Genomic DNA, 13,513 nt, shown 5'->3' with positions numbered 1-13,513 from the left:
ATGCAAGTCCTTTTATTCATTGTTTTGCTTATCGTATAGATAGAATGCAAGGATAGATATTTTTTTAAGTAACACTATTAAAAGGATCAAATTCAACCATGATGTAATGCTACTGAATTCAGCAGAATGAGTCAAAGGACAAAATCAAGTTTACCTGCCTAATAAGACATTAGGATAAAAAAGACTCTTGAAGTATAATCACTATTTACTGCCATTTAGATCTATTTCCATTTTGTTCTTGAGAGATCAATTCCTATCCCAGATGGACTCAGCATATTTCATCAGAAGCTCTAAATCTTATATTGAAATCTTGACTAAAAAAATTGTAATTAACAATTAGATAGTTTTATTAAGAAATGGAAAGAGCAATTTTTCCTTTCAGACTGAAAACAGTAAATATTTAATATCTGGTTAAAGAAAGGATCTTAGCCGATTTCTTCATTTTCTATTTTTTCCAGAATATATTATACATTTAGATCAAGATGCTATTTATTTACATGCCCTTAGTATTTGCTTTCCATGAATAGGTTTTACCTACATTAGGTAATTTGAGTCTTACTAAACAAATATAGTTCAATATTAGATTATAAGGCTAAAACTAATTAGGATGAAAGTACATATTATTCCTTGAGTTTGCATTTTACTCTTTTTGGCGCAAACTAGCACATTAGTTATCATACCTCCCACTTGGTAATGAATGATTGTTCTTCCTTTGATTTTGAACAGCAAATTTATACTGAGCTACATTATTTAGACAGTTTCATTAACCATAGAAAATTCCATTGTTTCAAAACTGGCAATAAAAAGTGTACTTCTTAAAATCAGTTTTGCTACTTGACAGCACTGGAAGTAAACCCTATAATCCTTTAAATTTAAAGTGATGTCTCAAAAGCTAAATGTGCACTTCCCCACTCCCTGTTTAACAATTTCTAATTTAAGAAATAGTGACAAGTGATAGATGGAAGATCCATGTTCATTTTTTTCCCTAGTGTCTCTTTTATAGGGATTTGAGCTATACCAAATATCTTTAAAGGCATGCAAGTTGTATCTAGAGAAAGGGAAACCTAATGACTTGCAGCTCATTGACTTTCCTAATATTCCATAGTTGGGGCTAGGTCCAGTTCTTCCTTCCCCAGGAAAATGATGAGGGTTCTACCCTAAACCGCTGTATTTCCAACAATAATAATTTTTTTAAATGTCACACTGTTGCCTTGCCCTACCATAGTGATCCTAAACAGAAAATCTTTATTAAGGTTGAACGACTAGGAGATTTTTCAACTCAGCTGCTTTCTGAAACTTCTTAGGGGTAAATTTTCCATGATTTAAGAGAAACAAATTCCACACTACTAGAATATCATGGAACCACATGAAGATGTTATTCATATCTGGAGGACAAAGCTAGCCACTTCTGATACTTTTTGTCCCCACTCAGTATTTGCTCTCCATTTGCCAAAGCTTTTTGTATTGTATTCAGCTATTCAGTGGGTGCTTAAGTTGTCCAAAGAGAGGGAAAGGTGATAGAAAGGTCTTTAAAAAGAAAAGTTATATGGGCTAAATAAATATGAACACCTTGCAGACAAATTTCCACCAAACAGTCATAAGCTAAAATAATGACTAACTGATGGGTTTTTTGTTTTTTGATTTTAACAGATAAGAGTGTTTTGAAATCTCTGTGACTCTTGCACTATTGGCTGTCCTATAGTCCAGCGTTGGCAGGTAGGTGAACTGTACCCTTACTTAGCCCCTTTTATAGCTTGGTAGTTAAAGTACTTTCTTGGGAAATTGGAAAAATGGGTTTAAATTGCCTTAGGCTAGGGAGGGTCTAAAATACAGGTCTCTTACTTCCTGAGCAAATGCCTTAACACCAGGATATCTGCTCTGTGGGCATCACCACCACTGTCATTATCTTTGAGCTTAGGTTGAAGTTAGGTGTTGTGGGACACCAAAGTAATCCACTTGAATCGTGTCTGAGTTGAAGGATTGTGTGATCCAAAATGGAAAAGCCTAATGAGTTTTCTGCCTGCTAGTATTAGAACAATATGCTTACCCTCAGTTCTGTTAAGGAGCTTATAGAACCAATTTCAAACCTCACAAATATTCAAAATGCCTCCCCTGCCCCCCCCACTGCTCCCACAGTTGTGGTTTGGACGCACTTAAGAAAGAAGGTATTTTGCCCTAGATTTCAAAAAGCAACAAAGCCGTTAGCTACTGGTAATGCTTTTACAAGATTGAAGTATGAAAAGAAAATGTTATCCAGGTTCTGCAAAGCATGATTTTTTTGCAAAACTTGTCACCAATTTTACCCATGTTTCAACCATCTCTGTTTTCAATGTGAATTGGTGTTTATGTTGTGGCAGTAACAAAGTAGAAACTTAAGTTTTATAAATCACACCTTAGAAGCACCAATCCTCTAAACAGCAGCTCTATGTTTGTAATACTTCTTAAGGAATAGAGCATAATAGTGATGTTGCATGAAAAATACCAAATAATACTGTAACAACATATATAGGGTAGAAATATGAAAAGCTTCTCAAATCACACCCCTGTTCATACCTCCCAACTGCATTTAAGTGGGGAAACTTAGACCTAGTTACCTTTCTCTTTTCATTTTTTTCTAAGAAACCTTAACTTCAAAGCAGTGTGCACAAAAATTACAAAAGTTATGCAATAAATGACTCTTTGCAATAGTATTTGCTATCATGTATAGTATGTGCTCCAAGTCTACTTAACTTTATAGACACATCACTGGTTTGGTTTTTTTTACAAAATTTATTTAGCAGAAAAAGAAAAAAACCTAGGAGGTATTGTTCAGTAGAATAATATTGCGGTGCTCTTTAGGGAATATTCCTTTGAAATATAATACTGATGCTGCATACTATACTAACTAGATATATACACTAACTGGAACAAAATAAAGCCATTACAAAGCAAGTGATACATACGTGTCCTACTAGCTTGGCTTTGACTGACTGACCAAAAGAAAAAATAAAAGTTGCAAAAGTGTGTGTGCGTGTGTGTGTGTGTGTGTGTGTGTGTGTGTGTCCCTTTTTGCTCAATTCTAAAACGATTTTTTCCTCCCATTTAAAATGGAAAAAAGTGTCTTATCTTAGAATTGAGTATGAGGGTTTGAGGAGGGGGAGCAGGCAGTAGTTATGGCTATGGCCCTGCTCCACAGATCCTACTGATCCACAGCCATCCCACCATCTCCCTCCTGTAGACTTTCCCCCCCAAATCTTCCCCCACCCATGCAGCCTCTGCTCCCAAGCCTGTCCCTTTCCCTCCCCCTATTACTTTTTCCCTCCTCTGGCCACAGTCTGGCACTGAAGCAGTGGTGCAAAGCTCTGGCAGCTGGACTGGGTTTAGATTAGTGTCCCAGGCTAGAATGGAAATAGAGCCTGCCAGCATGGAGCAAGAATAAATGGGGTGGAGTGGGGGAAGATGTGGTGGAAAGGGGGAGAAGAGGCAGGGAGGAAGAGGGGAAGCTGAGCAACAAGAGAGCAGATACTAGAGGGATGGAGGAGGGAGAAGCAGTGGTTGGCAGGAGAGAGACAGGAGGTGCAGCAGAGGTAAAGGGGGTACATATCAAAGATGACTCTCCAATAATTAGATTCTAGACATGGAAAATTATAGCAAATCATATACAACCTTACAAAGCTATGCAAGTAACTGGAACAGATTTCATAGACATCAGGGCTGGAAAGGACCTCGGGAGATCATCAAGTCCAGCCCCCTGCCCAAAGGGCAGGAAGTCAGCTGGGGTCATAGGATCCCAGCAAGATAAGCATCCAATTTACTCCTGAAGGTGTTCAATGTAGGTGCTTGAACCACCTCCGATGGCAGGCTGTTCCAGACCTTGGGGGCTCGGACAGTAAAGACATTCTTCCTTATGTCCAGCCTGAAACGGTCTTGCAGAAGTTGTCATCCCTTGGGGCGCTCTGGTGAACAGACGTTCCCCCAGATCCTGGTGGTCACCCCTGATAAACTTATAGGTGGCCATCAGATCACCCCTGAGCCTACGCTTTTCCAGGCTAAAGAGTCCCATGTCTCTCAGCCTATCATTATAAGATCTGTTTTCCTGACCTCTGATCATGCGCGTGGCTCTCCTCTGGACTCTCTCAAGCTTCTCCACATCCTTTTTGAATTGTGGAGCCCAAAACTGGACGCAGTACTCCAGCTGCGGCCTCACCAAGGCCGAGTACAAGGGGAGAATGGCGTCCCGGGATTTGCTTGAGAAACATCTATGGATGCAAGCCAGTGTTTTGGTTGCTTTAGTAGCCGCAGCATCGCATTGCAGGCTCATGATGGCATTGTGGTCAATGATGACCCCCAAGTCTCTTTCTTCTGTAGTGCTAGCCAGCATAGAACTGCTGAGCCTATAAGGATGCTGCAGGTTTTTCCTCCCAAGGTGGAGAACCTTGCATTTTAGGTCACTTGTCTTTTTTCTGGATGTGCATGAATTAATCTAGAGAGACAATTGATAATAGCAATAGCTAAAAAAATACTTCTAATACATTTTATAAATATCCCAATATCCACACATTTTTAAATATCCTAATTTATATTGGGATTTCCATGAGGAAGTTAGGAAGAAGGAACATAGAATTTGAAGGGAACCCCCCTCCCCATTTGAAGTTAATCTGTAAAAAAAATAAATACAATTTCATTCCTATCCCAGAAAATCAGAAATTAAATCCTGATAGGGAGGTTATCGTAAGTGACGTCTCAGGAAGAAAGGGGTCCAAGAGTGTTGGTTGTTTGTCAAATAGTAATTAAACGGCACAAGAGCATGCTATCTTGGTCTTAAGGTAGATAGAAAGTATAGCAAGAGTCTGGTTTGCCTAAACAACAATCTCATGAAACTTAAGAAAGGTTCTGAGAAAAAAAAATGGAAACATGGGCATATTATTTAGGTTAAGTATAAAACTATAGTATGGACATGTAGCAGTAAAATTAGGAAGGCCAGGACACAAACTGAGATGCAGCTAGCAAGAGACATAAGGGGTAACAACTCTAAGATAAATAAATATGTTCAAAGACTAAGCAAAGTGTAGGTCCCTTACTGAATGGGGATGGAAAACTGAGTGCAGGCAATGCAGAGACATCTGGAGTGTTGAATGCCTTTTGACTTCAGTCATAACAAAAATGATCATTAATCAGATGATGAACACTGTTGCCAACAAGGATGGTAGATAATCAGTCGACAATAGAGAAAGAAAAGATGAGAGTTTCCTTTGACAAGGTGGACATTTTCAAATCAACAGGCTGGATGTGAGATTCATCCTAGAATACTGAAGGAATTGGCTGAGTTAATTGTCGATCCATTGGCTATTATCTCTGAGACCTTACAAAAATTCAGGTGAGGTCCATAGAGATTGGGAAAAGAGCAAATATTATGACCATCTTTAAAAAATGTGGGGAAAGGACCTAGTGAATTAGAGACTGGGCAGGCTAATGACACCAAGAGAGATATTGGAGCATATCCTGAAAAAAAAAATTGATTTCTAAGCATCTAGAGGATAGCAAGGTGATAAACAGCAGCCAACATAGATTTGTCAAAAGAAAATCATGTTTAAGTAACCTGTTTAACTTCTGTGACAAGCTGATAAACCTTGTGGGCAAGGGGGGAGCAAACTAAGAAAATATGGTCTAGATGAAACTGCTGTAAGGTGCATACATGAGTGGTTGGATAACTGTGCTCAAGGAGTTGTCATCAGTGGGTTCATGTCAAACTGATAGGAATTATCAGTAGGATTCCCCAGAGATCTGTCCTGGATCCACTACTGTTTAATATCTTCATTAATGACTTGGTGGTTTGAAATGATGGGTCACTTAGTAAATCTGTAGATGATACCAAGTTAGATGAAGTAGCAAATTCTTTAGAGGACAGTCAAAACTACCTTGATAAATTGGAAAATATCTGAACCATATTCGATGAAAATCAATAAGGTCTCGTGCAAAGTTCTGTACTTAGGACAAAATAATCAAATGTATAAATAAGAAAACGGTAACAACCAGCTAGGCTGCAATACTGCAAAAAAGGATCTGGGGATTATAGTGGATAAGCTGAATACAAGTCATAGGTGAAATATTGTTGCAAAAAATAATAATGGTATATTATTAAGCTATTACGTGATTGTCCTATGCAAGTAAAGGGAAATAGTTCTTCTGCTCCATTCAGCATGGAAGAGGCCTCACGTGGAGTGCTGTGAACAGTTTTGGGTGTTGTACTTCAAGAAAGATGTGGACAAATTTGAAAAGTCCAGAGAAGAACAACAAAAACACTTATCTAGAAAATATAATATATGAGTAAAGGTTTGAAGACCTGGGATTATGCAATCTGGAAAAAAGAAGGTAGATGGGGGATGTGAAAATATTCTTGGACATGGTGGGGGGGGGACAAAGCAGAGATATGACCACCCAACTCTCTGGATCTGCTCCTAATTATACACATACCTAATTTTGCCCCTAACACTTATCACTTCCTGGTTCTGGGAAGGTCGTATATCTTTGGTTCCTTTCCAATGGAAGACGCTAGACACGAGACACTACATTGTCATAGTGATGAGCTACAGTCACATAGCTCATTGCTACACCAACATAGCATTGGCAAGCATGAAACATGGTGCTGACACTACTGTACAGTAGCAATGAGCTACTGTGCAGTAGTTGATACTACTGTGGAGCAGGGTTGGAAATGACCCATGTGTCACTGGGACTGTGCAGTAACGGTGGTGTAGCAAAGTGGGGGTCCCTGACTAGCCACAGGGCTAGTTTCACCACCTGCCTCTGGGCATGCCACCCACCTGTCTCATCTGCCATGCCTTGATGGAACATAGTTTAGTGTTAACTAGGCAGAAGGCTGCCTGTTGTACAGCCTGATATTGGAGGGGGGACTATCCACAGCTCCATTCTACCCCTACACTGTGGCCCAAGCCTCGCAGATGGCATCTCAGGCAGTTGGCTCAACCATCCCCTTTGCCCATTAGCTGTGGCCCCACTTATGGGATCTTTGGCTTCCATATAAGCCCTAGCTCCATCTCAGGCCAGTTGGGACCCCAAGCTTTTTTGCTCATTATAAGCATCCCTCACAGTGGGACCCTGGCCCTTTTGACCCTTCTGGTCCTGGCTCCAGCACTGACCAGTCAAGTCCCTTAGTTGGGTTTATGCCTCCTGCATGCACTTAGGACTTGGGGTCCCCCATTCCTGGCTCAGGTGCTTCTGGAAGCATGCCTGGCCCTTCAGGGTCCCTCCCTCAGCAGGCTCAGGTGCTTCCTGAAGCTTATCTGGCCTAACCTGCTTTGACAGTAAATGGACCAAAGGTGAGGGCTGGGGCTAAGGCACCCCCACCCACCTGTTACCAGGGTGATAACTGGCTTGGCATTTTCTGGGGGCTTCCACACCACTGAGAGCTTCACCAGGTCACGCACTCCTGGCAGGGTGCAGTTTTAGGGCATACCCAAGACCAGGAGCCTCCAAACCATCCCCTACAGCTCCTGCCCTTACCTCCAGAATGTTGCATACAGCCGTACAGCCAGCCAATGTTACTGCCTGGCCTGCCAGCAGTTAACTGCCCTGTTTATATAGTCAGCCAGAGATTAAAAAATGGCTGCTGCAATCAATCACCTGCTGGCTGCTTGGCTCAGCCCTTAAAGTGGCAGGCATTAACAGTGCTCTGCCACAGTGGTTACTGTACAGTCATTTAGTAGTTGCTAAAGCAAGTAATACTCCCACAGAAGAGCACCACAGTAACAGGTGTGCAGTTGGGCACACATGTAGATGTGTACAGTATGACTATCTTCTGAGAGGTCTTCTGATAAGTGATCCTTCTTCTTCTGTCCCCCGCTTTCCTCCCCTCCCCCCAAGTCAGGCCTTTAACTTCAGTATTCTATTTTCTCCAACCTCATGTCTTTGGCAATAAAGTGTGAAAACTGTTACAGATGAAAGATGAATTTCTTGAAGCCAACCATTTTATATATTAACTTTCAAGTATAAGGATGTCCCTATCCAGATTGTTGAGTGGTTTCCTTATTTGTTCTTCCCAGAATCTTTTATAGAGATAGAACAATACATTTATCTGGAATATTGCAATAGTACTCCATAATTATAAAACAATTTTATCTTGCTGATCAAAGTGACTGACAATATTATTCATATCATTATTATTACATATAATTCATGGTTAATACAAAGAAGTCTGAAAACCATCAGACAAACTTTCTATGCATTGCTATTTTAGTACCAACGTAGATAAGATTAGGTTTGTGTATGTGTGTGTGTGCGCGTGTGTGTGTTCTGTAATGAAAGTCTTTCTGTTGACATCATTTGGGTTTATTGAAGGCCCAAAGGGAGTTTATTACTAAGATGGAATGGAATAAAGAAATGTTGTCTACTTGTTAGTTTTCAGGTTAAATAAACAGTTTTTCAAGCTTAGAATAGACAAGTAAATACTATGCTGTATGCCATCCAGAATTCTGATGGCATTTTTGCACTATGATGGATTGAGGATGTTTCAAGTCTGCTGGAGTTTAATGATTTTTACCCACTGATCATCTTCTGATAAAGGTTTCAATTTAAATGTTAATATTTAAAAGTTACAAGGGACATATCTAAATCATACTTTGGGAAAGCCATTGACCCCAAAGATGCCAAAAAGATTTTGACAAGCCTTGCTATAAATATGTGAAAACTCATTTTACTAAATGATATACCAAGTAAACATAGTTCTCAACTATACTTTCAGACTGAAATTGAGAAAGAGGGAGCAAGAACATCAACAAGAATAAAATCAGACAGCTGCCGAATAAGTAGTTTCTGAACATTGATATTCATTGTTCTGTTTGCTACATTTTGTTAGAATTTCTCTGTATTTCTTTTAGAGCTGAGCAAATTAATAGATTCTTTAGGTTCACTGGCAATTTTGGAAAGTCAAGTTATCTTTTTCCTGTATTATCTGAGATAAGCCTCTCCCCACTCAAATAAAGCCAAAATGTCCAAACCTTGCAATTCCAAATGACTTGAAAATAAACAATGTTGTGGGTTGAACAAAATTCATTTAGTCAAAATCAAGTGTTTTAGCATTTTTAAGTGAAAGGGCAATTTTGAATTAAAGTAAGATCGGAGAAAAATCAAAGCATTTAATTCAAGAACATGCTTTGGGGGGGGGGAGTTGTCAATTTGATAAAATTGGTGGAAGTTTGTGAAAGGTTTCAATATTGTAACATCTTCATTTCTACCAAAAAAGTTTCATGGAAAATATAAAACACCTAACTCTTCTTATTTCTTTGTCTTCACACTGTGTTTGAATGCTCGGGCCTGTAGGGGGGCTGTCAGGAAAGCTAAGGCAGACATAGAGCTAGGACTAGCATCCAAGATCAAGGATAATAAAAAGTCCTTTTTCAAATATATAGGGAGGATGAAGAAGGCACCGGGTAATGTGGGGCCCCTGCAAAGTCCCTGGGCAATCTGGTGGTTGCGCCAGAGGAGAAAGCGGAACTCTTTAACCAATTCTTCACCTCCGTTTTCTTGTGCAGGGACCGGGACATCCCTGCTGTGATGCTAGATGGACTCGAGGGGAACACCTCCAGACCTCAGGTTGGTGAGGACCGGGTTAGAGAGCTTCTGGAGGGGCTGGACAGGTGCATCTCAAGTAGAGCCAAGGAGGTGATCCTCCCCCTCTATGCAATGCTGGTCAGGCCACAGCTGGAGTACTGCATCCAGTTCTGTGTGCCCCATTTCAGGAGGGAAGTGGACAAGATTGAAAGGGTCCAGAGGAGGGCCACCCGCATGATCCGGGGACTACAGGGCAGACCCTACACTGAAAGACTGCAGGACCTGAACCTGTTCAGCCTTCACAAGAGAAGGCTGAGGGGGGACCTGGTGACAGTTTATAAACTCACTAAGGGGGACCAGAAGGGTTTAGGGGAGACACTGTTTCCCCTAGCGCCCCCTGGCATGACAAGGGAAGTGGTGCTGGCTCCTACTCTGGGGATCTTTAAGAAGAGGCTTGATGACTACCTGGCTGGACTCATTTGAGTCCAGTCTTTTCTCCCGCCCTGGCAGGGGGTCGGACGTGAAGATCTACAAGGTCCCTTCCGACCCTACTTCTATGATTCTATGATAAGCTGTACTGTACAAGTAAGTGCGTTTGCCCGTTTCTAAGGTACTTTTTATTTTTGCATCTATGCACCAGTTTGCCGAGTTTCTCCTAAAACGTGTTCTGTACCTTTCCACATAGATTGTTGTTGCATTGAACTCAAACAAGGCTGAGTATGAATGCAAAGTTTAAACTCTCTTTGAAGTAGTTTTTCCAAAATATACTGCTGTGTTTTCATAGATGACTGGCACAAAAATGATCAGTTTGTTCCTCTCTTCATTTAACTGCCTGTTGTCCAGTTGTTGAAATAATTGATGTGGCATCCATTTATACTCTGGTATCTTAGAAATACTTTGGTTTATTTTATCTGCCTATGTATTTATCTTAATCTCTAAATTGGATTACATAAATGGAAAAAAAAATAGAGATATGAGAACAGTACTTAAGATTATAAAATGCTATTATATTATTTAGAGTTGTGTACCAGTGGGGACAATTGTTAAGACAGTGCATACTTCCAAAGACAGAACCCACTTTCTCAGAACACATTTGTGTTCAGGGGTCCTATAGGTGCTTGAACTTCACATTAAAGAACTCACAAAGGATACTTCAGAAGTATTGTAATTTGATTTTAGTATCATTTCATCAGAATATGAAGGATCTGAACCATTTTGTGCTGCTTCAAGCAGCAGGTTTTAATTTACAGGGCAATGTTTGCTTTTTGGATCAAGCATTTCAAATTTGCTAAGACAAACAAAAGATGACAGTGGAACAAGTAGATCCTGTGATGGCTTCCTAATGTCTCAGCAGTGGCTCCTGGCATCAAAAGTAATGTGTGCAGACATTTTTCAGCTTTTAAAAGGGCTTTGTTTGTAAACTAGCAACAAGAAACAAACATGACCTGAAAAACACATGAGAACAAAGTAAGAAATGAGCCAAAGCCAGACCAAGGACTTGAGACTCCAGCAGTCAAATATTTCGGAAGTCCCCCAGAAACAAATGTATTCCATGAAGCCATATGGTATAGAATAACCTACTTTGGGTAATTAGCTTCCTAAAAACTTGGGCCATGCATCAACGCTTTCTGTGTTTCAAGGGATTCAAACTCTCATCTCCTAGGTAAGTGCCCAGCAAGCTACCAGGCTGTGTCTTCTTGTCCTTGGAAGTAAAAGAATACAGAAATGAATATTTTGTCTATGAAAGTGACTATATTAATAACCTCTGCACTAGTTTCTGCAAACAAGAATACCTTTTCAGATGTTTCTCAGGTGTTTCATTCTCCTCATGCTAGGACTGCAGTGTATTCAATCAGCTCTTTTCTAACTAGATGCTTTGGAGAATATGAATTTACTCTAACCACTTATAGGTAATGAAGTTTTCTGGTTTATTTTAACTGTCTGGATATTTGCCTTTATTTGCATGAGTTTCCATAGGAGCTGTTTGACCCAATTAATCATCTGTGATTTTCCTAGAACAGACATAATTTTAATTAGCTATTTTAGAAGCCATTGTTTGTACTGCAATTCTTGCATATATTTCTATTTTCAAAGTACACTTTTATTAGTTCTGGTATCTCTCTCTCTAAAGCAACTACAGAAGAAATGTGAATAATTGTAGTATGTTCCTCAAAATCCAAACCAAGATTTTGATTGAAGATCTATCATCAGAATAAAGGTGAATACACCTCACACTGAGAGCCAAAGACATGTTGATTGGTATTAATACTAGGCTAAGTTTGGAGCAGTCACATGTTCAGGCCATCAGGGGCCTGGAGCACTAAAAGGGCAGAAAGCAGAGCAGAAGATCAGGCAGGGAGCACGGACTAGAGAGGAGAAAGCAGAGCAGGAGCTCAAGTAGAGGAAATAGAACAGAGTGGCAGTTAGGGATGGTAGGGGGATAATTAATTTCTGACATGCTTACCAAGAAGTACCTGTACCAGGAGAGGATCTGTTCTTCCAAATTTTATTAGAGACATTGTATTTTAACTAAGAACCCAGAGAAAAGTCACCATTGTCATGACAGCATAGCTTAAGAAGGAAATTCCCATTCTATATCAGATATTTTCAAGACATTGAACAGTTCTATTTACTTTTTAAAATATTTATGTTAAGCAAGAATGAATGGCAAAAAATGAAGTAGAAAACTTATTTTTCATAAACTGAATCCTGAAAGGGGGCATTTTGATTATCTGGTTGATCTTCTGCAAAGCATTTTCTTGAATTTGTTCTCACTTGAACTAGAATATAGCTTCTTGGTGGGGGGGCTGTAGGGAACTAAGGGCATACAATCTTGGTTGAAGGACGGCAAATGCACTACAACCATCATTAAATTGTTTCAGCGATGAATTATCATTGATATTTTAAAAGTTCACCTTATTTCTAGTATAAATATGTCTTGGTTCCATTTCCATCCATTGGATCTTGCTGTCTTCCACAGACTTTCACTATAATACATGTTTTCCAATCCTTTAATCACTTTATGGTTCTTTTGTAAATGTTCTTCAATTTTTTTGACATATGATTGAATTACGAATGCCAGAACTGGATGCAGCATTCCAATAGTGGTTGCACCAGAACCAGAATACCAATGCCAGAATACGCCTTTTACATAACTCAACAGGTCCTTTTCACATTTCCAGAGAATGCATTATTCCTTTTTGTCATAGCATTGTATTAAGAGATTATAGTTGGTCCGTTATATACCAGGATGTGCCTTCTTCCATCCATGGCTTTCTAAACTAGGGTATTCTTTAAGAATACAAAACATTTTCTTTAATTTTCTCTAAAATTCTTTTAGAATGCAAAAAACAGATTTTGCAAAAATCTTGTTGGTCTAATAAAAGATATCACTTCTACCATGAGCCCTGACTGCTTTTTCCTCTAGATCAATACAGCTACAACCTGTATACTTGACACATGGAAGATACTGAATTTTAGCCAAATTTTAAAAATGAAATCTTCATATTTCCCCAAGGAGGAAGCAACTGTGACCACCTGAAACCTGAGATACTGCTCCTGCCTTGGTTCCAGGTAATTTGCATCATACCAGAGCCTCACAGGAAAGCTCAAAGACTCTTCACCAGCTAAGAACTGCCTGCCCAGAGAAGCTTTCCATCTACTGACTCCTCTGTGAAATCTTATGAAATATGAACTTTCATTTCTAGCCAGGAGAACTTTTACAACCTTTTCTCCAATGCCTGATAAAGGGAGTTTGAGCTAGAAAGCTTGCAATTAAAGCAAAAATATTGTTGGTCTAATAAAAGTCATCAACTCTACCACAAGTCCTGACTGCTTAAGAATGCTCTGAATTCTTTTTTCCAAGATGTATGTGTTAGGGTGACAATAATTTGGATTATTGAGGAACACTGGATCTGCAGCTGGAACATTCTGATACTAAGCTTTTAACCTGTCTCAGTGAAAA

The sequence above is a fragment of the Crocodylus siamensis genome, chromosome 1, assembly GCF_052110815.1.
Source record: "Crocodylus siamensis isolate JL-2025a chromosome 1, ASM5211081v1, whole genome shotgun sequence".
Taxonomy (NCBI): domain Eukaryota; kingdom Metazoa; phylum Chordata; order Crocodylia; family Crocodylidae; genus Crocodylus; species Crocodylus siamensis.
Note: the sequence above shows the minus strand (reverse complement) of the source record.